Here is a 26,524-nt window from a genome sequence, read left to right as displayed (position 1 = left end):
GGGCAGCGCGGAGGTGCGAGTGAGGGTTGGGCCCCTCCACTCGTCGCCAATGTTGTGGATGACTCCCTGGGGTTACGTGGTCTAACGCGTGGGCAGGGACACGCGGAAAAGATTCATGAGACCACACTGGTGCTTGGATAGGAAGTGACGTCCACGAGCGGCCGTCCTTCATTTATTGGCTCCTAGCAGGCCACGCCTGGCCTGCGGATGTCAGGGGTGCGTGTAGGCAGAACAACTAGACCACCCCCCATTACACAGGCTGCATAATACACAGACAATGTGGGAAACATTTTAGACTTAGTCATCACTCATGTACCTTTGCCCTATGGTACCAGGGTGAATGCGTCGTGCTAGGCAACCTGTTTCAGCATTGACAGCAGGAGAGCCAATCTTTGTAGGTATGGCTCTGTGTTGCTCAATTTTTTAATAAATCTGCCCTTTCTTCTCGTTTTTCTTTTCTGAAAATGTTTCTTGAAAAATCAATAATAATCATTAAACTGGAAACCTTTTATGAATGTGGGAATATTTCCCAAAATTCATTTTGTGGCAGAAAAAAGCTCAGAAAATTACAATTGTGAGCAGTCATTTTGAGTTCTCGTCCAAGACAGTGCATGTGCTGTCACTTCCGAGACATTTTGTTAGCTTACAAGGAGCTTTGAGCCCACCCATTGCTTACCATTGGTTGGTTTCAACATCAGTCTGATTTCATTGCTTCTCTTTGGTCAGCACATATCAGCTTCACTTCCTCTTTCTGTGTTTGTTCCTCCCCTGGAGCATAGCCCAAGTACTGCCTCCATGCCCAGTGAGTGTGCTTCCACTGCTTGCGCTATCAAGCAGGCTATTTTTTTCTATTAGCTGCAGCACTCCTTGAGAGTATATGTGCTTGCAGGCTGTCTCCTTCCATCCTTCTACCTAAGCTCTATGCTTTTGCTTACCTCTCCCACCGTTCCGTCTTTCTCCATACTGTTATTTGCCCTCTCCCGCCTCTCTAATTTTTTTTGCTTGCCCCCTTCCCACCCTCCCGTTCCTCAGTGGGATGTTGCTTGCCCCTCCCACCTTTCCGTATCATTGCTTACCTCCTCCCAACCTCTCCCTTTATTGCTTTCCTACTGCGTTATTTCTTGCCCCATCCCACTCTCCTGTCCCAGCAGGGGAAAAACAAGCATTGGTAAAGCCAATAGGTCTTACCGATGTGAGAGGTATTGGCTTTGTCAATGTTTTGTTTAGCGATGGTGCACAGCAGCACGGCTTCCATACAGCATAACTGAAAGTAAACAAAAAATACTATGACGTGGCCAGTGCTGACCGTGTCATAGCACTAATTTCTTTACTTTCAGCCATGCCGCACAGCAGCTGCGTTGCTGTGCAACATAGCTAAAAAAAATTGACCAAGTCAAAGCTCTCCTGTAGGTGAGACCTGTTGGCTTTGCCAGTGTGTATGTATATACCCGCCTGTAGGGATCAACGTGTAGAGTGTATGCATGCGTGTATGTAGAGTTATTGTTTCAAATAGACATGTACATATAAGCCTTCTGAGGCACCATGTGCGGTGTAAGTGAATTGCTGGATTTATCATATATCGGAGTTGTGAGGGGTGCCATGTGAAAGCTGCACTCACAGGAACTGTGAGTGCTACCGATGACTGCAGGTGTCCCAGTGGTAACACTCCCAATTTCAATGTGCACATCCTTCCCATTGTAACCCTTATGGCTAAGGTTTACTGCTCTTGTGGCAAGGCAGTGTAAGTCCCTCAGAGCTGTCCATAGGACACTTGAAGTCTATATGCAGTGAAACTGCTAGTGTACTGCCACCATGTACAGTGTATGTATATAGAAGCTGTTGGGGTTGCCATGCAACACAAATACAGGATAGCATACAAGAGGGGCTGCTGTCCCTATGCATTTAGGATCAGTTTCTGGTTTTGTAAGTGTCTATCTACACGAGCTGTTGGCATTACATTGTGCATGGTGCGTGTGCATAGGGAAACTTCAGAGTTGCCATGTACAGTGTAGACCGAATTCCTGATGGCTCTCAATGCGCAGTGTGTGGACAGATGTGCTGCTAACTTCACTGCATGCTGCAGTGGCTGTTGCAGTGTATGCAGAGTCACACGAGCGGTAGAGTCACTGCGTTCAGTGTATATATATTAGGAGCCGTGAGGGCTAGCGGCTACAGTTACTTGTTTTGTACACCTGTGCTGCTGGGCATATGGTGCACAGTGCCTGGGTAAAAGCTGTCAGGGTTACAGTGTGCAAGTCAAGTATTGCTCCAAGGCTTTGCGTGGGCCGGGTCCTGCCGGTGCCGAGCACCCGCAGTTCTAAAAACCAGGTGCTGGGGGAGGGGGGGGGGGGGCGGGTCCTTATCGGGCTCTCCATGTTTGCCCTCACCCTCAGGGTGAAAAGTAAATCTTAACTCTGCAGCGGTGCCACCCTTCACTGCTTCTGATGTAAATACAAAGAGGCTCGTTACAGTACTTTAACAGTCTAATTTCAGAACTGAAGCATTTTCAATATTATATACAACGAATCTATAGTTGTTGCTTATTTAACTTACGCAACTAACCAACATTGCCAAAGCCAATAGTTCGGGTGGATGCAATGACAGAAAGAGCAAAATACCAGCCCGGCGGCGCAATGTGCTTAGCTAAGCACAGATTTGTAGTTTATATGTTTAAAGCCACGCCCTTTACATTGGTGACGCCCCTTTGAAAGACCCCCTAGTTTGCCCATCTCACCCTGTATAGGTCAGCTACCAGAGTTACTTAGTTCATGTATAAGTAGGGGCTGTAAGGGATACAGTCAGAGTTAAATCAAATGTATACCTAGGGGGTGTGCATTGTCAGTGTTATGTGTGCTGTGCAGTATAGGTGGGGGTCACCTGGAAGTTACTGGCCCCTGGCAGTGGGCTGCTGGTTACAACGTTCACCACAACATACCGACTAGGGTAACAGCGTGCAGTGTTGTATACTTTCGCTTCTGCGGCTACCACATACTGTGTCTATTCTATTCCCCGCCTTACGGCGTTGTGTGTATGAGCACGTGAAATCCTACTGTCGCATGTGCAGTGTATATAGCATGATGCGCCAGACTTCAAGTCGATGAGCATATTCAACAATCCAGGCTGTTTGTGTCTGTCCTCGAGTTCATATACAGCGTCTAGCTTTCAAGTGGTTAAGGCGTTGGACTCGAAATCCAATGGGGTTTCCCCGCGCAGGTTCGAATCCTGCTCGCAGCGGGGCTGGCTTTTGCATGAACACAGTTCAGTTTATCTGAATAAATCTTCACTTCTCAAAGTTAATGGGCAATTATAAACTTAAAACATTCAGATGATTTCCACACCAGAAGGTATTTTAGAGCGCGGGCGGGCTAGGGGGCTGCTGTACTGTTTGTAGCTAATCTTGTCTACTTCCGGGGTCACTAACAATTGCAAACAAAGGCAATTGTTACGAAGCATGCCTTGTCTAGGATTTTGCGATGTTTTTGACTGCTCTCACGGGCTCTTTAGCTAGGCCTCTATGAAGGAAGATGTGGGTTAAAAGTGAGGTTGACGGGGGCGTGGCTAGCAGCCGATGATGGCGGCAGCCTAGAAGGAGAGCTCCGTGTTTGAAGCGGCTCCCAGTTCAATCCGCACACTTATCCGTTGACAAAACTTCCCAGGCGGGAAGGCAGCGAAGCCCAGGACCAGGCGGCGGCAGTTCGGATTAGCTAGACCTCAATCCGAGGTCGGGAAGCACAGATATTGTCAGCGCCCCGAGCGGGCCTGTATGCGACATCCGGACCGGGAGGCACAGTGAGCAGCGCACTGACAGGAAGTGGCCCGTGTCGGGCAGCGATCCACCGGAAACACCCGGCCACGGAGAGCGACGGGGTGAACAGAGACCGAGCCTTCCAGTCTCCGTCACTGGACTGCGGGGAGCCGATCCGCCTGACGAGTGCCCATATGAGGTGAGAGGGACGCCCGGCGGGGACGGTGTCCGGCGCCCAGAGCGACGGCGAGGGGGCTTGACGCCGCCATCTTAAGCAGCGGCAGCGTAGGAACCGTGCCTCATTATCTGCACGGCGGCTCCCCCACGCCGACCGGAGTGCCTGACAAGGCGAAACGGACCCGAGGGCACCCCCGCCCAGGAACCAGCGGAGCATCTGCGCAGGGCACCCGTCCTCACGGCGGAAGGACCTGTCTGGGAGCGACCCGGGCCCCCCATCGCCATCAGGGGACCCAAGCATGTAGCGCCAGTGAATCAGGGGCGCTGCGCGCGGTGCCGGAGGGGACCAGAGGGAGTCCTCCAGGGCGGCGACAATCGGTTGCGCACCCCGCTAACTAATCTGAGACCCGGCCGGCCACCACACACCGGAGGCCCGTTCAGATCTGCAAACATCCCGGGACGCAGGAACCGGTGCACCTCAGAGGGGCCACTCTTACCCCACTAAACACAGCGTGGGCCCAGGGACGACCCCCGGTAGCCGTCTGAAGGAGATAGCCTGGCCCAGGCAACACCAAGATGGCTGGCAAGGGGTCTAAAAACGGGGCGACACAATCACGCCTGGACCGCTTTGCATATGACAAACCCGGCTCTCCCTCTCCCTCACAGGACGCCAAAGCACAAGCGAGCAAGACGACCGAAGTGGCCGGAGGCAAGAAAGCGACCATTGATGACGTCATGCGGGCCCTCACGCAAGTACAGGCCACGGTGGGGTCGATCTCGGCCGAGATCACACTTATAAGGGCGGACTTCCATAAAATGACAGAGAAGGTGAACAATATGGAGGTCGTGACCAAGTCCCTGGTCGAGGACGTCTCGGAACTCCAGATTAGTATGGAACGCATCTCGAAGGAGAACAGAGAACTACGCGACAAGCTCGATGACCAGGAAGGACGCTCGAGGCGGAACAACATCCGCATTATTGGTGTGCCAGAATCGGAAGACACGAGGGCGATGGACCTATATGTGGAGAGCCTAATCAAAGACACCCTGAAGCCCAAAGGACTCTCCGCCTTTTTCACTGTGGAAAGGGCGCACCGGGTACCGGGGGGACGCCACAAGACAGGAGCTAACCCCAGACCGATCATAGCGAGGCTCTTCAATTTCAGGGATCGGGACGCCATCCTACAAGCGGCAAGGAACTCGCCCCCCATTAAGATCCAGAATGCGACGCTGGCATTCTTTCCTGACTACACGGCCGAGGTGGCACGGAGGAGACGAACCTTTTTTGAGGTCAAAAAAGAACTCCGAGCCAGAGAAATCCCATACTCAATGCTTTTCCCGGCCAAGCTTCGGGTCGTAGCGGACAACAAAACTTGTTTTTTTGACTCCCCAGAGGTAGCGCAGGATTGGCTGGAAGGATGGAGAGCGGCGGGCCCTCGTCGCTCCAATAGACAGAACAAACACCGTACAGCTGGCTCCCGACAGGGCTCACAAGCCAACGACGAAGATGCAGAGCTACATTCCCCCTTATCCGACCGTCAAGAGGACAATGCAGACGGGGAACAATAAGTCACAGCCATGGTCCGGCTGAACGAAAGATGATATAAGCAGGCAACGCCTCCTTGGACACTGGGCGGAAAGGCCTCCGCAGCTGAAGAAGGGGGCCGCTGACCACGGAGAAACCTTCACCCCAGCGAGCAAGCACTATGTTATGGGGTGGGATCAGGCACTCTGCTGAGTTGGGGGGGCGGGCAGTTCTGAGTCCGTTGAGCAGGGGGGCAGGGAGGGGGGGAGTTGGGGATAGGAGGGGGTTTTGGTTTTTAGTTTCTGCACAGGGGCAGGGTAGCTACAATGGGGCACACGAGTATAGGAAGGTAATGTCACAATGCAACACACAGGGTCACTGCACAGACCTCCTGGTCATCCACGAGCGCAAATTCGCAGACCGCACACCCACACAGGATGGGGGAGGACACTAATGTAGGGCAGACGTCCCCGCTACACCTCATGTCCTGGAATGTAAGGGGCCTAGGCGACAAGATTAAACGTGGGCTGGTTCTGCAAACTGTAAAGAGGCTGCACCCCGCCCTGGTCCTACTACAAGAGACACACCTCACCGGCACAGCTACGAAGGCCCTGGACAGAAAAGGGTATAACATGGTGGTCCACTCTGGATTTACAAAGGGGTCCCGGGGCTCCGGGATATTAATTCATCGCTCATCCAGGTTCATAGCCCAATCAACTGCAACAGACACACAGGGGCGCTTTGCAGCGGTACATGGCCAGTGGGAAGGGAAACCGCTGAATGTGGTCTCGGTCTACATCCCGCCAGCGCTACACGCCATAGCTTTCCCGGAACTAGGGAAATTCTTGTTAGATCTTCCTGAAGGTGATCTTGTCGTGGGGGGAGATTTCAATGTAGTGGCACAAGACTCCCTAGACCGCCACCCGACGCGCACACGAACACCAGGACCCTCCAAATTGCATGACTTCATGGAAGCGCAGGGCTTAGTGGATGTGTGGAGGCGGCTACACCCAGATGTCCGGCAATATACATACCACTCGGCAGTCCACGACAGCCTGTCGCGAATAGACTATTTCCTGACGTTGGGGGGGGGGTCTCCTCACTTTCACTGATTCCCAAATTAGGCCGAGAGGGATCTCTGACCACTCCCCGCTTACACTGACTCTGTCCAATCAGGGGAGGACCCGCAGACGAATTTACCCTATTTACCCGGGTTACCTTAGAGAACCGGGCGTAGCCAAGGCCTTGAAGAAAAGCACACGGTCCTACCTTGCAGAGAACGTGGGGTCGGTGGAATCGCCTACTGTTCTGTGGGAAGCTTACAAGACAGTCCTCCGCGGACAGGCGATTTCGGTGATCGCACAGCACAGGCGCATACAACGTCAGGAGCTAACAGACCTAGAGGAACAACTTGATAAGGCAGCACGGGAACACGAGGGGAACCCGACTGGAGACACCCAGCACACACTCAGGCTGGCCCAGCAGAGTCACACCGACTTTCTGCGCCGCAAAGTGCGAGACAATATGTCCGCAACGGCAAGCAGGGTGTACGACATTGGCGATAAGGCAGGGAAGCTCCTGGCGTGGTTGGAAAGGGCGCGGGGAGGCCAGCGGGCGATATTGCAACTGAGGGACTCTAAGGGTGAGGTGCAGACCAGCCCGGCTCACATAGTGGAACTCCTAGCAGACCATTTCCACTCCGTATACTCCCCTGAATATGAGGTCACACGGGAAATGGCAGAAAGCTCCCTTGTAGGAGTGCCGACCCGCACTCTCTCCCCAGACCAACGGGACAAGCTTGACTCCGATCTGACAGAGGAAGAACTACAGACAGCCATAACAGCACTACACCCCGGGAAAGCACTGGGCCCCAATGGTGTGCCAATAGAATAGTACAAACTCATGTCCGAGACACTGTCCGCACCATTGCTCGACATGTTTCGGGAGTGTCGGGAACAAGGGCGACTGCCGCCTGATCAGCGCACGGCCACAATAGTCGCAATACCTAAGCCCGGCAAACCCCCTGAGGAGTGCGAATCTTACCGCCCGATCTCCCTCCTTAACGCCGAGAGTAAAATCCTGGCGAAACTGTTGGCCACCAGGCTACTGCCCCATCTGGCGCACCTTATACACCCGGACCAATCGGGCTTTATGCCACACCGGAGTACGGCGCTGAACTTGCGACGGCTACACGGGGTATTAGCCTGAGCACCGCAGTTGGAGGAATCGGCAGCGGTACTGTCGCTAGATGCCAAAATGGCATTTGATATGGTGGAGTGGCACTATCTCTTTGCGGTCCTGAAACACATCGGTATCGGCCCAACGTTCATATCGTGGGTCAGACTGCTATACACCGAACCCATGGCAAGAGTAACCGCAAACGGACACATATCGAGGGAGTTTCCGTTGGCAAGGGGCACGAGACAGGGGTGCCCACTCTCGCCACTACTGTTCGCCTTAGTGCTAGAACCCTTGGCCACGATCCTCAGAACCACCCAGCTGCTGAAAGGTATACAATGGGAAGGTGGAGGCGAAGATAGGGTATCCCTATATGCCGACGACATGCTCGTCTACCTCACGGACCTCACGAACAGTATCCCGGTCCTACTGGCACTATGTGAAAGCCACGGTACGGCCTCGGGCTATAAACTCAATTGGTCCAAATCCGTTATCTATATGATAAAGGGCGACCTTCCAGCCTTGCCTGAGGATTGCCAATTACTCGTAGAACACGTCACCTTTAAATACCTAGGGATACGGATTACGAGGGAGCACTCGACCTTCCTTGACCTGAATCTTAAACCCCAGCTGGACAAATTGAAGACTGACGTGCGCCTTTGGAAAAATCTCCCTTTAACACTGCTAGGTAGAGCGGCGCTCTTTAAGATGCTGGCGCTCCCTCGCTTCCTTTATGTTCTGGAGAACACGCCGGCAATGGTTCCCGTGTCGTTCTTCCGCCACGTCTCGGCGCAATTGTCCAGTCTTCTGTGGGGAGACAAACCGGCCCGGGTCGCACAGTTGAAACTAACCAGAGACTGGTATAGTGGGGGAATAGCCCTCCCCAACCTTGAACTATATTACTGGGCAGCTCACCTTAAGGTGATTAACCAATGGATCCACGCAGCGCAAGACGACCCGGCGTTCAGGGCAGATAGACAACAACTGGGCATGTCCACCCTGCTAGCCCCACTCTATAACAAAGGGATGGTGAGGAAGTTAGAGGGGCCTACCAAACACACTGTAGCCTTATGGCACAAAGCTCAGAGACGGTTGGGATGGGAGGGAGTGATCACCAGACTCACGCCACTATGGGACGCCAAGGCCCTCGGTAACCTGCGCAGATCTAAGGGGTTCGACCAATGGGACAACATTGGGATCTCCACGGTGGGCGACCTATGGACCAGGGAGGGTGTACTCTCCTTTACGACCCTAAGGGAACAATACAGCCTTGCGGAGACCGAAACATACAGATACATACAAATCAGGCACGCACTCCTGTCGGTGTTGGAGACGGATGTGACGCTTCCGGAGTCGGCTCCGTTAGAGGACCGATTGCTTACAGACTACATGGAGGCCGGGGCAACCTCCCTCACTTACCGTAAACTCATGAATAACCTGCCAGACCCCATGGGGAAGCTAAAGGAGTACTGGGAGGACGAGATAGGGGACCTAGATGAAGCAGACTGGAACGCAGCCCTGGCATCGCCCAGGGAGGCAGGTATTTCCACTCGATTCAGACTGATCCAGTTCAAAGTGCTACACAGGGTCTACTACACCAGCACGACACTGTATAAAATACATAGAGCAGAACACCCACATTGCCTGAGGAATTGCGGGGAGGAGGGTACGCTGTACCACACAATATGGACATGTCCACATATACAGGACTACTGGCGGCGTGTCACACGCACGATCGGTCAGACCCTCCAGAACCCATTTGCACCGGACCCTAGGGTTTGTCTCCTGAATGTGTGGGGCCCAACAGATCTATCACTGCATGCTAAGAGGTGGGTGATCATAGGTGTAATGCTGGCAAAGCGTGATATCGCGAAAAACTGGGGGGCACAGGAAACACTGGCGCAATGGTGCAGAAATATGGATGTGATTATGGTGACTGAGCGGGCAGTATATCAGCAGAGACATAATCCTCGAAAATGGAACGAGACCTGGTCACCCTGGAACACTTATAGGGGAGACATCTGTGAGCCTCTGCCCGAGGAGGAGGATGGGGACAGCTCAGGGGATGACGAAGATCTAGATTGATGGGAGGGAGGGGGGAGTGGAATGTGGAGACAGTGAATGTCACAGGGCCCCGAGACCCTACAGGTAGAGGAGCATACTGAAATGTGTATCTGAACCAAGACCTGATAGTTGCATTTGGACACACCGATGAAGATGTAAACCATTGTTATGAATCGTGGATCTTAACCCTAAAAGTAGCAAGTTGAAGTTGGGGGGGTAAAATATACAAAAGTTGCTCTACTGATTATGGCAGCTGAATGTTGACGCTGCACTGAAGGCCTATTGTCCGTTACTGTATACCATGTGACAGCAACAACAAAAATAAAATAATTAAAAAAAAAAAAAAAAAAAAAAAAAGTGAGGTTGACGTGATTACCGAACAACATCTATCCTCTGCTACAGACTTTGCGTGATGTGTATTAGTGGACTGCATTTTATTGTATTTAATTACTGACTGAAAGCATGTGACCTGTGTCAACAATCGCACTGCTGGTATATTCTCCGTCCCTGCGTTGCTTTTAGCCACTAGCATTTTACTAGTGATTATCTGGCCTCAGCTGTGGTCGGTAGTGGGAGTACGGAGGTTTACAGGTAAGTAAACATATAAATAAATAAAACAAATTTCGTTGAGCGCACTGCATCGCAGTTGGGGATGCAGTGCATGCAACGAAATTCGTTTTATTTATTTATATGTTTACTTACCTGTAAACCTCCGTAATCCATAGTTTACTACCCCCCACCCTGCCCCTCCCCCTCCTCCTCCCCACGTCACCGCCCGGCAGGTATTCCCTACCGACCGCGGCTGTCTGGCCTCCATGAAAGTGACACAACACAATTTTTTTATCTGAAGCTAAACCCATAGGCAGAAGTAAAATTGCATAGTAGCCTGATTGCCATACTTTTCTAGGTTTCACAAGGCAGACCCTTTGTTATCTTCACGTGGACTTGGATGCCGCCCTTTGCTTACCATTAGTCGGTTTAGTGTCACTGTCCTATGCTTGCTTCTTTTTTGTCAGTCTCCATAGACTTCCTTCCTCCTCATTTGTTTGTGAACTTCTTACTGAAGGGCATATCAGCAACAGCCGGCGATAATTATCGCAATGCACACTTGTTATATAGCGCTTACTACCCCTTTATGTGGTGCTGCAGCTCTTGCCTACATGGGTAGCAGGCTACACTAAGCAGTGTCGGATCCACAAGACTAGAACATGAAGAAAATCCAAATCCTACCTCGCCGCCAAGATTTGGAACACCCTGCCCCTCCACCTTAGACAATTCCTGTCGCTTGCCCAATTTAGGAAGGATCACAAGACCTGGCTCTTTGACTGAACCACAGCGCTCAGATCGTTCAGCGCCCTTTCCCCCCCAGCAACTTGAGACCCTCGCGGGTGAGTACCCACGCTTTGCAAACCCTGATTGAGTGTGGCTCTAGGCCTGGGTCCAAAGAGACCCTGCAGTGCCGGGGCCGGTGCCACTGTCGTGGAAGGCCCAGGCCCCCCAGCCGAGTCCGTGGGGCCAGCAGGCCCGCCAGCGTAGTCTATCTGCCCAAAGATGGCATGCATCGCTTCGTAGAAACTGCAAAACTGGGCAGGGTTCGCTCTGGGTCCTGGAAAAGGATGGAAACTCAGAGCTGACGCTTCGCATGCGGAGCCGCAGGAGTAGCACCACAAGTGTCCCTCATCGCTTCGGCCACCAGACGGAGAGAAGTCAAAGAGCGATGGTGCTTCTTCGACATCTTCTTGTGCTTCGACTTACCTAAGGAATGCAAATACTTCGAAGACGAGTGGTGATGGTGGCTCTGCAACCGGTCCCTTGACCTCCCGCTCGACTGAGACCTCGAACGGCGCAGAGCGGACTGCCGGGCCTCAAGAGCTTTAAGGGCTGCTCCTACAAAAGTCTGCGGATTGAGGGTCCGGCAGTCGGAACACGCAGTACGGATCTGTCACTGACATCAGTTTTCGGCAGGACCCGCAAGCCTTGAAACCGGGCATCCCTCGCGTGCCCCAGGTGTCAATCAACTCAAAAACGGTGTCGACAAAAGTCACAAAAGATTCAGGAAAAAAGTGACTAGAGGTACCGCTCTGTCTGGATCCGCGCTGCCTGGCACAGAAAAAGAAAGAACTGAATCAACGTGGGAGGGCAGCGTCTAAGTAGCTGCCGCAACGTCATCCCAACAACCATGATGCCAATGACGAACGCAGACCGGACCAACACCACCTTTCGACACGCAGAGGTACTGCTGATGAAAAAATCCTCCGGATTCAGTCTGACGCCTGGGGGAAATTCAAAAGTTAAGGAATCTATAATTAATCTATGTCTCTTACAGAAATATTGTTACCGAAGGTAAGTAACTTGTTCATTTATGTCTTTTGATTATGGGTTTTTGCTATGGGGCCCCACAGGAGACCTTCCACCAAGCTCTTTAAGTGTGATCAGTAAGCATGGGCGAATTTTGCGAATCTCGCGTTCGCGAATTTTGCGTATTTGCGAACTCTCAATCCGCAAAATCCGCGAATTCTCGCGAATTTGCGGATTTTTTTTTTTTGTGTGTTTGCGCGGGTTTCTGCCAGTTCGCGAGGGTTTTGTACAATGTCGCAAATTGCGAACTTACCTGTCGGGTCGCAAGTTTCGCGAACTTGTTGTTTCTACGTGTCCAGCCTGTTTGGGACACTCTTCTTCATCACTGCCACTCTCTGTCACCACTGCCACTCTCTGACTACTCATGCCACCCTCTGGCCCACCCATGCCACCCTCTGTTTCATCACAGCACCCTCTGGTTGTCCAGTCAGTGTACATTATTGTGGCAACGCAAGCACACCTTCCCTGCCTCAAGTGACCTGAATTAATTTGGGGCTGATTAATGTGTCACAGAATATTTTTTTAGCTGGCACCTGCTTCCTTAGTGCTTCCTGATTAGTGATCTTTTGCACTTGCTAAGTGCTTTCATTGTTGCAAAATTAGTTACAACACCTGCCCTGCCCCAACTGACAATAATGAATTAGGGGCTGATTAATGGATTTGAACTGCCAGCCTGGCTCCTGCTTGTCTCCCTTAGCTGTAATTCAGGACCTTTGTGGCATATGTGTAACTATTCTGAGGTTCAGAGCAGGGTCACATATTAGTTGCAACTGGCAACTGAACTCTGGAGGGGCCCCTCAGGAAGCACTACAGGAAATGGCTACTAATGATGAGCCTGAACTTTTGAACCTGGTAAGTAGTTTCAGTTTTGCTAAGATCGTATTTCTGCAATTTTGCACTTATTCGCGGGGCGCGAAGTTGTACTGGGAAGCCGCGAACTCACGCGAACAGTGCGAGCAGTGCGAGCAAAATCCGCTGCTCGCGGATTTGCGGATTTTGCGGGAGATTCGCGAATCTCGCGGATTGCGAATTTACCGAAAATCCGCAAAATCCGCGAGCGAAACAGATTTTCCGCCCATGTTTAGTGATCAGTGAGTCTTGTGACCCGGTTATGGTTTGTGCGCACGTCACTGTTTGTGTATTGCTTAGATGTCTCCAGGCTGCTTCATTGCACGGTAAAGGAAAAAATGAAGAGTGGGGAGGGAAGGGGAAGAAGGGCGAAAGGGATGGATGGTGGTGGTCGGGGCACATAATGAGCAAGCATGGTGATATATCATGTAGTTTGCATAGCGCTTAAACCGCTCATATGCCACATCCAAGCACTGACAAGGAAGGCAGAGAGGGGCACGTGAAGAAAGAAAGAAACAAGAAGGAAGCAAATGGGGTGCATGATGAATAAGTAAGAGCAAGTATTGCAGTGTCATGCTTGTAAAAATCTATTATTAATCTACCGCCATATAAGAGATTAAGAAGGAAGGGAAGGTAAGGTTGGAAGAACTTGGGAACAAGAAAACGGTATCCTAGATGAGAGGTCCTGTATGGTGGATAACATGTGAAAAGCATTATATAAAATATTTTAATTTATAAAGGAGGCAAGTATATTTGAAATGCAGGTAGTTTGCAAGTTTGTTTGGGGGCATAGAGAGACTATGCTCCTCTTCTTTGTCTCTTCTCACACTGTTTCCAATAGGCATTATCATCATACATATAACTGAGGCACCTGATGCGAAAGGGGGCACTAGAAGACAAAGAAACCCCCTTCAAACAACCCTTATAGTTTAAACCAGCAAATAGACGAATGAAACACCTGCCCACCAGGCCCTCTAAAAATGCTCTTCAGGTTAGAGTGAGAAGATATTGAAATGTGCTGCACCCCTCCTGCTGATGGCCCTCCTGTGGGTTTTATCCAGACCCCTGCAATAGGGAGTTGTCAGTCAATCAGAAGTGGAAGGGATCGTGAGCCTATTGACTAGAGGGGAGACGTGTAAAGGCAAGGCCAAAGTGGACAATTGCCCAGGACCTCCTCCTTCTAAAGGGCCCACTGGTAAAGTGATATTTCTCAGTTTAACTCACTCTCTTGCTTTTATTGATTTATTGAACCTCCCTCCCTCTCCTTTCCTGCTCGGACCGTCGACTCGTTCTCTCTCTTCCTACCCAATGTCATTTTAAAGTTTTTTGTGCCCTGAACAAGGGGCCTCATTTATGAAGCTGTGCGTCACTTCTACGCTGCTGGTGCGTCACTTTTTGTGACGCACCAGTGGAGTAAAAAATGCACCTTTTGGCGCCATATTTACAAAGTGACGCATCTAGGTAGATGCGTCACTTTGTAAACCCCTGCGCCACATTATACCTTGCCAGGTATTATGTATGCAAGGGGGGCGTATTGACGCAAGGAAGGGTCGTAGAAGTGACGCTGTGGAAAAGGGTAGGGCTAGGACCTTTCTCTAGATTTGCCCGGCGCTAACCGCCCTTGTACCATTCAAATTTACCAAGCAATGAGGCAGGCGCCGGAGACCAGAAGGCAGGAAACAGAAGTTTTATTCCGACGGAGCAGAACACATCAGATCAGACAACAAGGTATCGTCTCGAGGTGCTCTAACAGCCTCTCGGAGGCCTGGCCTCTTATACATTGGTTTATGGCATGTGACCTTTCTTTATTACAATCGGAACATTGTGGCATAAAGGAAAAGACATCCCCGTAATCCTCGTGTCAATCCCACCCCCAGATACCTCCACAATAGAGGTCCTCAACCTGCTGATAAGAGGAGGGGGTCATCATGCAGCTGAGTGTTCCGTCGAGTCTTAGGATGTGTGCGCCTGATCATGTCACAGGGGGTGGGGAGGCCTGGATCAATAGAGGGTCCTTTGAAGGAGAGCGACCTCATACAATAAGGGGCAGTAAATGATATCTGCCGGCTTAGGCGATGGCCTCGGACCTGTGTGGACAGCTGGACACGGGGGAAGGGGTCATCAAAGGAGTGGTATTCATGCCGCGTGGACAATCGAGCGCGGTGGGAAGGTTTATCAACAGAGGGTCATTCATGGGAGGAGAGGAGGTGTTGGTCAGGCGCTGGCGTGACTCCCAAGGACAGGGTCATGCAGAAGGTTTATGTTCATGAGGGGGAGGGAGGGGGAGCCAGGGTGCGCAGAGGATGCTTGCTGGGTCAGAGGGGCGTGCTGGCGATCGATCGTGGACAGGGAGACCATGATATCTAAAATGGCTGCCATGCACGTAGTACATAGGTGACAAGCTGGCGCAGATGATGTTCAGATCGCAAACTAAAATTCCACAGTCCTCCCTTTTAACATGTCTCGCCAACTTGTCAGTTTGGGTTTATCTACATAAGGCCGCGTATTTCTACATCATAGAGGGGACTCATGTGCTCATTTCGGAAGTCCAAAGTCTTTGGGCACATACAATTGGAAACAAGGCCGCACAAAGGTGGCAGACATTGGATACCTAAGCAACACCCACATATTATCACAACAGGTATCAGCACGAAGGAAAACAACCTCCAACCCCAGTTCTTCAAAGCGTCCCAGAACCAGCTCCCAAGCGACCATCCTTCCTGTTCTTGGTGAACCTCTGAGGAAAGTCTGTGGAGGTGTTCAATTGCCTTGTAGACGGAAGGCGAGTTGTCAGGCACGTAGGTGCAGCAGCTAGATCCGATGATGCGGCATGCTCCTCCTCGGTCGGCTAGGACCACGTCTAGGACAAGACGGTTTTGAAGGGTCACAAGGCGGACCGCCTGAAGCTCCGCAGTGTTGTTGGCGAGGATGCCAGCCGTGATGTTGATCGTTGTTTCTACTGCCTGGGTCAGGTGTCGGATAGCGCGGCTGTTTGCCATTGGGCCCCACAGAGGAACAAGTCCCTTTGCTGCATCCAGGAACTGTGCTCCGGTGGAGTCGGCTTGTCCAATGTCGTCTGCACGCCTCTGCCGGTGGTGGTTGGCAGGGGCTACATATGTGGGTGGAAGAACGAAGGCAATGTAACAGATACCCTTCCAACCTTTCGGGAGCCAGGTGTAAGCTTTGGTGCCACACACAAAGTACATGTTCGGAGAAGCAACAAAGGAAGGGGGGTCAACTGAGTCTAATGTTCTGGTGATTCGGCAGGAGCTGTGGCCCACCAGCTGCGTTCCCTGGCCTTCTAGGCACACAAGACCGGTGACATTGATAACAGACAGAGCCACAGTCAGGGTGGCGGTAGTTTGTTTTTGCAGATGAGAGAAGGTGGTTCTGGCTGGATTGTGGAGCACCTGCACCTCGACTCGTTCTTTGGCTGGAATGTCTTTGAGGAAGGTGGCGCCTGCGAGCGCAGGACACAGGGCAGCAGGGGCCTTTCCGGTTTTGTTCAGCCAGAACCCAGAGTAGAAGTGTGACACTGTCCGGCTGGAGGTGGCGTTGTCCTTGTGGCTCTCTTGCATGAGGATCAACCAGGCGAGGCAGGAGCCGTGAACTGAGAAAGGAGAAGGGATGAAGGGGATGGAGTGTCCAGTGGCATGCGGAAGCAGCCCGCAGATCCAACAGTTCGTAGCATTTGCAGCGAGGTTGTGTTGGTGCAACAGTTGCACGAAGGAATTGTTCCAAAATTCCCTGCGCCTTTCTCGGAGCTGAGGCGACAGAGAGATTAGGTGATGCTCTTTCAGAGGTGTTGGCTGTGCAGTAGGTAGCAATGCCTCATGAGCCGGTGTGCTTTCCTCCAGAATCCAGAAGGAGGTCATGAGGAGGAGGCAGAAGAGGAAGACAATGAAGAGTGCGATTGTCTTTGATTTGTGCAAGTTGTCAGTCTTTGGATTTCTATACTGGGTATTTCCTGTTGCTTCCATCATCTTCTTATCTGGCGCTTCCATCATCTTCTTATCTGGTGCTTCCATCACCTTCAAGGGGCTCGGTAGTGGGCAGAACCACAGACCTCGTTTAACTTCTCTCCCGGTAACCCTTGATTGTGTTTAGGTCACCGTTCTGAGATCTAACTTAGTCCGTGGCCTACTTAGCCGAAACTCCCTCCTTTCGGCGCAGGAAATACCCTTCTCTGGATGGCACAGTGGGATCAGAGAATTTTGCAAGTTCGAGTGCCTCAGTATCGGGATAACAGTCCAATATCGGTCGATCTTTGCTCAGGAGCTCTTCTTGGGTGTTGACGTTTTCTGTCGTGGCCAGGTTCGCAGAGACCTTCCGGCAATGATGCGCGTGCAGCCAGTGCTTCTTCCCCTCCACTCGAAGCGCCGTTCGGGTGGTAATCAGCACTTGCCAGGGGCCCGTCCACCGCGGTTCCAGACTCTTGGTCCGCTGGAAATTTCGTATCAACACAAAATCTCCCGGTTGGATGTCATGGCCGGGGCCCCTGGAAGCATCGGGGATGGCCTGCTGCACCTGTTGATGAATGACAGACAACGTTTTAGTTAACTTGCACAAATAATCAGATAGTAGGACGTCTGGGACGTCATGAATGGAGGTCGGTTTGGGAGCAGTCCAGAGATTCATCGGTCGCCCAAACACGACCTCGTAGGGGGTCAAATGGTGCTTGGTGGGAGTGGAGCGCATCGATAACAAGGCCAGTGGGAGGGCATCCGGCCAGTTAAGTCCAGTGGTGGCCACTATTTTTGACAATTTCAGCTTCAGTGTGGCATTATGGCGTTCCACCAGACCGGCGGATTGGGGGTGGAAGACCGCATGAAACCTTTGCTTCACCCCCAACCCCTTTAGGATTAGTTGGATAACCTCAGCTATGAAGTGGGGGCCATTGTCGCTCCATAAAATTCGACAAAGGCCATAGCGAGGGAAGAATTCTTTCAGTAGTACTTTGGCAGTAGTCATGGCAGTGTTGTCACGGGTTGGATAGGCCTCTACCCATTTGCTGAAGGCACATACGATGACTAGTACATACTTCAGGTTTTGGCATCTCTCTAGTTGGATGTAGTCCATCTGAAGGACCTCAAAGGGGTGATTGGGGGTCCCAAACCCTCCCCGGGGTACCACAGTTCCTTTCCCGGGGTTGTGTTGCAGACAGATGAGGCACTGCTGAACTAGGCGTCTGGCTGAGTCAGGGATTTTGTCGTTGTGCCAGACTTTGGAAATGAGTTCGATCATGGGTGCAGATCCTATGTGTGCGGGGGAGTGTGCCATTGTCAGTATGGGGATCAGGTACGAGTCGGGTAGCAACCATCTGTTTGCATCTTTTGTTCGCCAGCAGCCCTCTTCGTCCTTCAAACCCACCCCTGTCCACTTAGTCAGTTCGTGAGGGGTGCTGGCCGACTGGATGTCTCTGATCATTTCCCTTGCGTCAGTCCATCTCTCTGCTTGTGACCTGGTCACATACATGCGTGTCACTGTCCTATTCTCAGCTGTGGTTCGTGCAGTGATGTCGGCCAATGCATTCCCTTGTCCGACTAAGTCTGTTACCCTTTTGTGTGCCTGACATTTGATCACCGCTAATCGTTTGGGGAGGAGAACTGCTTCAATCAGAGCGGAAACTAGATCTCCGTGGAGGATTGGGGTGCCGTGGGACGTCAGGAATCCCCTCTCCCTCCACAGGAGCCCAAAATGGTGGACCACTCCGAAGGCATACTGGCTGTCCGTATATACGTTCGCGGTGGTCCCTGCGGCTATGATGCATGCTCGGGTGAGGGCTATCAGCTCTGCTGCCTGGGCAGATCGTTGTGTGATGCAGGCTGTCTCAACTACTGTTCGGGCTGTCATTACTGCATAGGCAGCTGAAGTGGTGCCATCTGGGAGTTTGATGCATGAGCCGTCTACCCATAGCTCTCCATCGGGGTCAGGAAAAGCAGTGTCTCGGAGATCAACCCTACTCCTAGTCTGTTCGTCCGCGAGGGTCACACAGTCGTGTATGGGAGGCACGTCGGGGTCATTTTCAGGCAGGGGCAGTAATGTGGCAGGATTCAAAGTCGTGCATCTCTTTAGTGTGATGTGGGGTGCAAGTAGAGTCAACTCGTACCCTGTCAGTCGTGCGCTAGTCAGGTGTTGGGTCTTTGTCTGGTTCAAAAGGGTGTCGACTGCATGGGGTACTAATACTGTGAGGGAGTTGGAAAGTACGATTCCCTCGCTCTGACGGATAGAGACAGCAGCGGCAGCTACCGCTCGAAGGCAGGCAGGCAAAGCTCTGGCTACAGGATCAAGAGTGGCGGAGAAGTAGGCACAAGGGCGCTGCTTAGGACCAATCGATTGAGTTAGAACAGACAATGCGCACCCCTCCCTTTCGTGGGTGAAGAGGGAGAAGGGTTTGGAGTAATCCGGCGTTCCGAGGACGGGTGCTGAGCAGAGTGCATCTCGTAATTCCTTAAAGGAGGCTTGACACTCAGTGGTCCAAGGAAGCGGGGAGGGGACATCTTTGGTCAACAGGGCAAGTAATGGTTTCACAATGAGGCTGTAATTAGGCAACCACTGTCTGCAAAAAGAGGTTAGGCCAACCAAAGAGCGGACCTGCTTTTGTGTTTTTGGGATGGGGGTGTCTAGGATGGTTTGGATTCGGTCGGGTGTAAGTTTCCTCCCTTCTTTGGACAGAAGATGGCCTAGGTAAGTCACTTGTGACTGGCAGAACTGTAACTTCTTTTTGGAGACTTTATGGCCATTTTCTGCAAGAAAGTGTAGGAGTTGGACAGTGGCTGTCGTGGCAAGCGGGGAGGTGTCGGCTGCCAAAAGGATATCATCGACATATTGGAACAACACCACTCCCTCTGGTAGCTGGAAGGCATCCAGCTGTCTTTTGAGGGCCTGGCTGTAAATGCTGGGACTTTCAGTGTACCCCTGGGGAGCTCTACAAAATCGGTACGAGCGGGATTTTAAAGTGAAGCCGAAGAGATAACGGCTGTCTGGATGGATGGGGATAGAGAAAAACGCGTTCTTAAGGTCGATAACAGTGAAGGTGGTGGCGGTGGACGGGATGAGGGTCAAAATGGTGGTGATATCAGAGACTACAGGATATTGGGGTATAACCACTTTGTTAATCTCTCGTAAGTCGATGATGAAGCGGTACGCTTTCTCATCTCCTTCACCTTGCTTCTTAACAATAGGTAGGATTGGGCTGTTGCAGACGTTGCTAACCACCTCTTCAACCACTCCTGCATCTACCAGAGACTGAATGATCGCTACCAGTGCCTTCTCACCCTCTGGCGATATCCGATATTGCGGAAGTTTCGGGAGCATAGCGTCCTGTCGTACAGTTATGTGAATAGGATCAATCATCATTCGCCCCACATCAGAGTCATTTTTGGCCCATAGGTACGGAGGCAGGGTGTCAAGCAGGGACAGGTCAGCGTCAGTTATGGAGCACATGTGTCGTGGGGGACGGGACCTGGGCATGTCTGGGTTGTCATGCAGGATGACTCGTATTCCATCTGGGGAACACCTAATGGTAGCTCGAAAATGTTTCAGTAAATCAATGCCCATAATGGCGTCAGGGGAGTTGGAGGAGAGCAGAAATGTCGTGTCAGTGGTGTTGTTTTCTAGGTCAAAAGTAATAGGTACGGACAGGGGGTTAGTGGAGGGCGTTCCATCGAAACCTATCGACGTTATGTGTGAGCCAGACAAGGGTGCCCTTGGAATCAGTCGTTTTGATAACACACTACGTGTCGCCCCAGTGTCTACCAAAAATGGAGACTCTGTACCCAGGACCTTAGCGGTGACATAAGGACCTTGCTGGTCAACACAGAGCTCGACTGGATCCCTCCCTTGCCCCTGGCAGTCCTATGCAAAATCGGGGGCATTTTCACCTTCGGATAGCTGATATTGGTTCTGTCGGGGACGGTCAAATGTGTTCAGTCTCCCTGATCTGTCATTGTTGGTGTCGTTGGGGTTCCCTCGTCCCTGTACTCTATTCCTCGGACCACCTGCCACATCCCTGGAATCCCTATTTCTATTCATCTCTAGCAGAACCGGACACTGGGATTTCCAATGGCCGAACCCTTTGCAGAAGGCGCATTGGTCATTGCTAATGTCTCTACGTCCAGTGTGGGGTGCTGGGGTGTGATCTTTAGGAGGTAGATCTCTGGGGGTGGTTGATTGGTAGTTCCCCCTTTGGTGCTCCCGTCCTACCGCTATACCCTGTATCTGGGCTATCATTACCCTTTCCTTCAAATCTTTCTTCTTTTTCTCGGACGCCCTATCATTCTCATTCTTTTGGTGCTCGTAATACTGAGCCATCTGAAGGATAGCTGCGGGTTTGGAGGCCCCCCAACTACTCTCACTCGTCTGCAGTTTTTGGGAGACTTCTTGTGTTAGGCCCTTTACATAATTTTGTACAAACAGGTGCTGTCCGGTCGCGGTGGTCATGTCTTGGCCACTGTAGTCGGAGAACACTGTCTCGAATCGGGAGAAGTATTCTGACACATCTTCCTGGAGTTTCTGTCGAAAGGCCGTGACTATCGACCAGTCTACCTTTCTTTCCGGGATCAGTGTTTTTAACTTCTGAACTAGTTTGTCTGGGAGTTCCAGTATGTCCTTCACTGGTTTCCTTCCTGGCTCTCGCTGTCTATCTAGTTTACCGAGTTGGTCCCAGGTATGTCCAAACAGGTCCGTGTGGTCAGCCTTCCGGATTTGCTTCCACACGTCAGCTGGCAGACATAACCCAAAGAACAAGTCAATGTCTGCTAAAGTCATTATTGTCGAACCCAAGGCTGTGCCTAATTCGGTATAAAATGCTGTCGGGTTCTTTCTTAAATCGGGCAGGGTTTGTTTGAAGGTTAGGATATCCTGTCGGTCCCATGGTTGGTAAACCCAATTGTACACAACCCTCCCTTTTGCATTTTCATTATTAATATCATCGCTCGTTCCCTGGCCCCGTGGCGGGATCCAGTAAGGGGCCGCTTCTCTGATAGGCATCATAGTATTGGCTACTTCTACCGAGGTTGTTTCAGGGACTGTGACCTTGGCTTCTGGTTTCTGTTCCGTGAGGTGGCGGAAGACCTCAAGCATCTGCGTGAAGAGCTCCGTCGCCTCACATTCAGTCCCATCTCCAACATCAATCTTCCTATATAGTGTTGTTAGTTTAGCGGGACCCTTACTTTGATACCTATCTTCATATGCGTTCAGGGTGTAGTAGCTGAATCGCAAGATGAAATGCCGTCTGTGGCTGTCGGCATGTGAATTATATACGTTCATTGTATAATCTTCGCTCTCCCTTCGTTCTACTAATGTCTTTGCTATTTTGTCGATCCCATCCCGCTCATCTTTGCTCAACCTATTTAGCCTGGCTGGTGATTGTTTGCTAGCCTCTGGATCGTCTGACGAAGTTGTTAATGTGGCTGGTGCAGAGGCCGTGAGGGCTGATGCACTAGCGCTAGGGTCACTTTCACTCACACTCGGGGCTTGCAGGCTTTGTCGGCTGGGAGTATATGGAGGGGGCATGTAGATGATTGGGGGACCTAGCAGTAACTCATCGTTTGCCCGTTGTTTGGAGGGCAATTCAGGGTAGAGTGCAGAGGGGGTCCTAACAGGACATTGGCCTGTCGACCCTGATTCTTGGTTTTGTGTAGCTTCCTTTCTTTCTTTTATTTCCTCTTCTAGTTGCTTTGCGGCTAGGTGGGCTGCCTTTCGTAATTCTTTCCCTATTTTTGCTTCTTCTCTTTTCTTTCGTTGTTCCGTTTCTTTGCGCCACATGCCGATACTGTCGAGCATAGTGGGCGTGGTCTTATTCTTCTGGAGCGCTATTTCTAATGTTTCTATTTTATTTTCATTAAAGGAACCTATCAGTGGCCACTGACTTTCAGGGTTCTTTTTCGTATATTTATGCCATAGTTTAGTGTAAGCTATAGCGACTAGTCCATACTTAGTGAACATGTCCTTATTAGGGGTGCCCTCCAGTGGAGCTGGATGGTTCATCTCTAATAAGCGGTCCGGGCTAAACAGGCTACCAACCAGTGGGGAGAAGATAGACATGACGGATTACAACGGGGACAAAAGTCTGCACTACCTATCTTATCACGGCGGGCAAAGACTAGACAGAATATTTCTATTCTCCGTTGTTTGCCGGCGGTGAATACCTCAAACGAACCAATACCGAATAATCGGTCAATCAAAACAATTCAGTGGGGAGAATAAGTGGGCACGAAAAGTTATCGTTACCCACTCTTTCTCTACCTGCAAAGAGAGACCTTGTTCTTCCCTGTTTGCAGAAAAAGAATCTCCAGACAATAATCCACGAACGACAGTTCGGGAAACAGTGGGGGAGGAAGATAGGCACGACGGATTACAACGGGGACAAATGTCTGCGTTACCTATCCTTCACTGTTTGCAAAGAGAGAGCCTGTTGTTTTCTCCGTTTGCAGACAGCGAATCTCCAGAGGTTTCAACAAAGCGTAATACTAGTATTATCCAAACAAAAACAATTTTTCCTCAATTCGTCGTGTTTACACGACCTTACCCGGACCGCATGGACGGTTTCCTGTCCTCTGGATCCAGCGCCCGATCGTCCTCTCTCCTTCGTGATGCCCGTGGCACTCCTGATGGTTCCCAGTCAGGACCGTAGATCACTCGAGAGAGGTCTGTTCAGAACTAGTGAAGGTCGGATGATCGGCTGTCAGACGAGGGTCTATCGGACACGAGCTCTTCCCGATCGTTGCAGTCGTTCACTCTGTCATCGGGACCTCTCCCACTGGATCCACGTGTCGCTGATGGGCCCCACGCTTTGGGACGCCAATTGTGGAAAAGGGTAGGGCTAGGACCTTTCTCTAGATTTGCCCGGCGCTAACCGCCCTTGTACCATTCAAATTTACCAAGCAATGAGGCAGGCGCCGGAGACCAGAAGGCAGGAAACAGAAGTTTTATTCCGACGGAGCAGAACACATCAGATCAGACAACAAGGTATCGTCTCGAGGTGCTCTAACAGCCTCTCGGAGGCCTGGCCTCTTATACATTGGTTTATGGCATGCGACCTTTCTTTATTACAATCGGAACATTGTGGCATAAAGGAAAAGACATCCCCGTAATCCTCGTGTCAATCCCACCCCCAGATACCTCCACAATAGAGGTCCTCAACCTGCTGATAAGAGGAGGGGGTCATCATGCAGCTGAGTGTTCCGTCGAGTCTTAGGATGTGTGCGCCTGATCATGTCACAGGGGGTGGGGAGGCCTGGATCAATAGAGGGTCCTTTGAAGGAGAGCGACCTCATACAATAAGGGGCAGTAAATGATATCTGCCGGCTTAGGCGATGGCCTCGGACCTGTGTGGACAGCTGGACACGGGGGAAGGGGTCATCAAAGGAGTGGTATTCATGCCGCGTGGACAATCGAGCGCGGTGGGAAGGTTTATCAACAGAGGGTCATTCATGGGAGGAGAGGAGGTGTTGGTCAGGCGCTGGCGTGACTCCCAAGGACAGGGTCATGCAGAAGGTTTATGTTCATGAGGGGGAGGGAGGGGGAGCCAGGGTGCGCGGAGGATGCTTGCTGGGTCAGAGGGGCGTGCTGGCGATCGATCGTGGACAGGGAGACCATGATATCTAAAATGGCTGCCATGCACGTAGTACATAGGTGACAAGCTGGCGCAGATGATGTTCAGATCGCAAACTAAAATTCCACAACGCAGTGAAATCTATGAGATTTCACTGCATCACTTTTAGGACGCCGTTGCGTCAAAATATTGCGCCTGCCTCACAGCAGGCGTAAGACTGATGCAGGCCCTTTCACATGGTGCTTGCCCCATGTGAAAGGACGCATTGCTGGAGTTGCGTCACTATTTTGACACACTCCAGCAATGCGTCACTTTTGCGCTTACAGATACGTCAGAAATACTGACGTATCTGTAACTCCTTGCGACATGATGTGTCATACATTAAATATGACGCATCAGGAATCTCGCAAGGAGTGTGCACTGAGAAGTGACGCATCGCTGCTTTTCCCGCAGCGATGCGTCATTTCTCATAAATGAGGCTCCTGACATATTTCAGTTTTTGTGTGTGAAAGTTTAAGTATAATGTTTTTGGGCATCATGCAGGCTTGGCAGGCGAGGTAATAAAAGTTTCTACAAACATAGGGTCCCAAAACGTTTCTTGCCCAGGGCTCCAAAAACCCTTAAAAGGACACTGGGTTAGAGGGAGAATATGTGGAAGGGATAGTAAGCCTATTGGCTAGAGAAAGTGCAAGGGGAGGGGATAGAGAGCCTATTGGCCAGAGGAGTGTAAGGGGAGTGGCTTATGGGGAGTTCACAGGTGAGAGCTTTTTCTTTCTTGCCTTCCCTTGTGCACCCAGTGAGCATTCATCATGGTATCAGAGGCCATCGAAGGCCACTGAGAGCGGGAATGATGTGATACCTTTGATCTAGTTCCCTTTCCAGCTGCAAACTTTTAACCAGAGTGCCAGGCTTGGGATACTTTTTGCAGACAAGTATAGAAAGAATGACGCTGGTCTAGCCTGGAGAAGGCAGTGGTAATGAGTCGACGGGGCTTGTCTGGAAAAGTGAACCCAGGCAGCAATTTGCAGATCTTAAATTGAACACAGTGCTCTTGGCAACACAGCCCAGCTCCGGTTCAAAGCATCCGAGGTGATCAAATAGTGTCCATATAACATGTTGATGTGAAAGCTTCAAAGCCATGGGGAGGAACTGTAATAATAATAACAATTTCTTTTATGCATGACTGAAATCCCCCTCCCCACGGGACAGACAATTGATACAGATAGCAGGTGTTACTACTACACTACTCAATGTATCAGCCTTGGATGAGGGAAAGGCTGAGTCCAAGCAGCTGGATTTGATCTTATGACCGTCACACTGCACAATAAGGAATGAGAGTATTTTGCATCTTTATGTGTAAATATCCTTTAAGCATTAGGGCTTGAGTTAGAGTTTGGCGGACAGGTTACTCAGTCACAAACACGATGGATATCCCATCTGCTGAATGACAAGTGCATTAGGATCTGCTCTCAATAAGACCCTTGGTGATTAAATATAGAGGTTTGTTGAGGGGAATATGCATGTGCTCAGTTTTCTATATAAAGTCTTACTAGGCACTCCGGATTTGTCAGTTAAGTCAATTGATAGGGGTAATGTAATTTGCTCAGGATCACGCAAACTTTGTAATAGAGATTTTGGTTAGCGAGTGTAGCTAGTGTGACCACAAAGCGAATGAAGGTCACTAATATGAAATAGTGCACAAACAGGCGGTGGACTCTTTTCTTCCCATGGAAGAGGAAAACATGCCAAATTGAACTAGGTGTTCCCAGCCATCCTGTCATTCCCCACTAGGGGGAAGGGCTAGCCCCATGTTTTGGCACCTAAGTATTGGGAACTCATAATGAGAGCCTTCAAGGTTGGGTTGTGCACTTCAGACCATTCCCTTACCCAGTGGAGGACCAAGATTTCTGTCGATTGTCGAATGTGGACAGAGAGTGTGGACGTAGTGGAATGATTTCCCTTCCTTTTTAGCCTTTCTTCTTTGCCTACTATCTTCACAGACGAAGAGAGGGGTTATGAAATATGAGGTTTTACAGACACTCACTCGGACTGTTTGTGACGAGTAGTTATT

Source organism: Lissotriton vulgaris, chromosome 5, assembly GCF_964263255.1.
Source record: "Lissotriton vulgaris chromosome 5, aLisVul1.2, whole genome shotgun sequence".
Taxonomy (NCBI): Eukaryota; Metazoa; Chordata; class Amphibia; order Caudata; family Salamandridae; genus Lissotriton; species Lissotriton vulgaris.
This window is presented reverse-complemented; position numbering follows the sequence as displayed.